Source organism: Pseudophryne corroboree, chromosome 7, assembly GCF_028390025.1.
Source record: "Pseudophryne corroboree isolate aPseCor3 chromosome 7, aPseCor3.hap2, whole genome shotgun sequence".
Taxonomy (NCBI): domain Eukaryota; kingdom Metazoa; phylum Chordata; class Amphibia; order Anura; family Myobatrachidae; genus Pseudophryne; species Pseudophryne corroboree.
The window spans coordinates 409,350,585-409,353,723 of record NC_086450.1 but is presented as its reverse complement, the minus strand read 5'-3'; positions in this window follow the sequence as shown (position 1 = coordinate 409,353,723).

Here is a 3,139-nt window from a genome sequence, read left to right as displayed (position 1 = left end):
AGGGTAAGGCTGCAGGGAGGGGGGTTAGGCACCCACGCAGAGGGTTAGGCTGTGGGGGAGGGAGAGTTAGGTTTAGACAGTGAGTAGGGTGGTTAGGTTTAGGCAATGACGCAGGAATTTTAGGGTTAGGCACTATGGGGGGGGGGGTTAGTGTTATACTACGGGATTGGAAAGGGAGGGTTAGGGGGTTGGGGAGAGGGGAGAACACCCCCTACTCATCCCAAGCTGTATATTGGACCCTGAAATTTAAAATGGCAATGATAATAATATTAAATGGAAAGTCGGCATATCGACCTATGTAAGTACATATTCTACAACATTTTCCACATAAAAACCGGTACAAATTAGGAAAGAGGGAGTGGCCATGGGTAAAGGGTGTGTGGTCACGCCCCCTTTACTATACGTTCAATGGAAATTTGAAGAGTCAAAAATCAGTACAAAGCCCTTTTTACAGAGCATAAAAAAAGGTACAGTTGGAGGGTATTGTAAGTATTAGGCTTCATGGTGAGGTTAGGGTTAGGATGCGTGGCGAGGTTAGGGTAAGGCTGCAGGGAGGGGGGTTAGGCACCCACGCAGAGGGTTAGGCTGTGGGGGAGGGAGAGTTAGGTTTAGACAGTGAGTAGGGTGGTTAGGTTTAGGCAATGACGCAGGAATTTTAGGGTTAGGCACTATGGGGGGGGGGGGGTTTAGTGTTATACTACGGGATTGGAAAGGGAGGGTTAGGGGGTTGGGGAGAGGGGAGAACACCCCCTACTCATCCCAAGCTGTATATTGGACCCTGGAATTTAAAATAGCAATGATAATATTATTAAATGGAAAGTCGGGTTGGGTATGGGCGACCGGTACTTGGGATCCTGACGATCACCCTGCCGACGCCGGGATCCCGGGGATTATATTGCGCTCACCACAGGTTCTTTTCCCACTCTATGGATGTCGTGGAGTGGCAATAGACCTAGCTAGTCGGCATGCCGACTGTCAGGATTGTGAGGGTCACATAACTATAGCCCATAAAATTAGGTGCATTTAGTAATATTAATAATATTAATATCATTGCTGGTACAGATTATGGGATCATCAAACTCGCCACTTCTCAAACTTAGCCTGAGGAGTGACCTACATACTGTATGCACACTCATAATTCCACTGGGGTTTTACATTTTATTTGACAGTTTGAAGTAGGAAAAAGGGGTGTGGAGGTCACATTAAAGGGAGCACTGAGCACTCTATGGGGGTCATTCCGAGTTGATCGCTCGCTAGCAACTTTTTGTAGCGCTGCGATCATGTCAAAACGCGGCAAAACTGCGCATTGCTTATGCACTGCAATGCGCAGGCGCGTTGTACGGGTACAAAGATGATCGGTGCTGGGCGATGGATTTAACGAAGAATCCATTCGCACAGCCGATCGCAGGGTGATTGACAGAAAGAGGGCGTTTATGGGTGTCAACTGACCGTTTTCTGGGAGTGTTTGGAAAAACGCAGGCGTGTCCAAGCGTTTGCAGGCCGGGTGTCTGACGTCAATTCCGGGACCAAAAAGACTGAAGTGATCGCAGCGCCTGAGTAAGTCCAGAGCTACTCAGAAACTGCAAAAAACTTTTTTGTGCCGCTCGGCTGCACAAGCGTTTGCACACTTGCAAACGAAAATACACTCCCCCATAGGCGGCGACTATTTGATCGCAGCACTGCAAAAAGTTGCTAGCGAGCGATCACCTCGGAATGACCCCCAATATCCTTACTTCAGAAAGCCCTATAGAGTAACTGCGTAAGCAACAGGTGAAGATGGCAAGATCTCATTCTTAAATTAAGATATTTTATCACTTTATGAATAGTTCACAGATAACATTGCATTATTAAAGGTGTACTAAGATACAGTATTTTTAAGTGTATAATCCTTAATTTTAAGTATGGAGAGCGAAGCGAGCTATGCAAGGGGACACCGTGCACTAATTGGGGTTCCTGGTCACTTTATGAAGAAAACGACACAAAAAACATATGAAAAAAACTCATGTCGACCTAGTCATTGTCGACCAATAGTAGTCGACCTAGTTACTGTCGACCCTATGATCTATGATCCACACCCTTGTAAATCAGTCCTGGTGCCAAAATGATCATGGAGAATTGTAAACTTGTCCTTGTTCACTGTTATAAATGAGTGAATAAGGAGATTATGGTAGACTTACCATAGTTAAATCTCTTTCTGCGAGGTACACTGCATTCCACAGGGAATAACATCGGGGTGTAGAGTTGGATCTTGATCCGAGACACCAACAGGTTACAGCTTTGACTGTTCCCAGAATGCATTGCACTGCCTCCTCTACAACCCCATCTCCAGGCACTGGAGCTCAGTTTCGTTAACCAGTCCAATGCAGTAGCAGGTAAAAGAGAGATGGTAGATGTTAGCCACATAGAACCACATTCTCACACTGGGAGAAGGTACCAGCGGCTAATGCCATACAAACCCAAAGAAGCTAAGTGCGTCAGGGTGGGCGCCATGTGGAATCCAGTGTACCTCGCAGAAAGAGATTTAACTACAGTAAGTCTACCATAAATCTCATTTTCTGCAGCGGGGTACACTGGTATAACATCAGGGATGTACTAAAGCAGTTCCTCATGGGAGGGGATGCACTGTAGCAGGTACAAGAACCCGGCGTCCAAAGGAAGCATTCTGGGAGGCGGAAATATCAAAGGCATAGAACCTAAGGATCGTGTTCACTGAGGACCACGTAGCCGTCTTGCACAATTGTTTGGCGGACGCGCCACGGAGGGCCGCCCAAGATGGTCCAACAGACTGAGTAGAATGGGCTTTGATAGCAGCAGGAGTTGGGAGTCCAGCCTGCGCATAGGCTTGTGCAATCACCATTCTAATCCATCTGGCCAAGGTTTGCTTATTTGCAGGCCAGCCACATTTGTGAAAACCAAACAGTACAAAAAGGGTATCTGACCTCCTGATAGAGGCAGTCATCGCCACATAAATGCAGATAGCCCGTACCACATCCAAAGACTGTTCTTTGGAAGACAAACCAGAGGAGGTAAAAGCCGGAACCACAATCTCTTGGTTAAGATGGAAAGATGACACCACCTTAGGGAGATAACCGGGGCGAGTTCTAAGAACTACCTGGACACGGTGAAAAATCAGAAAGGG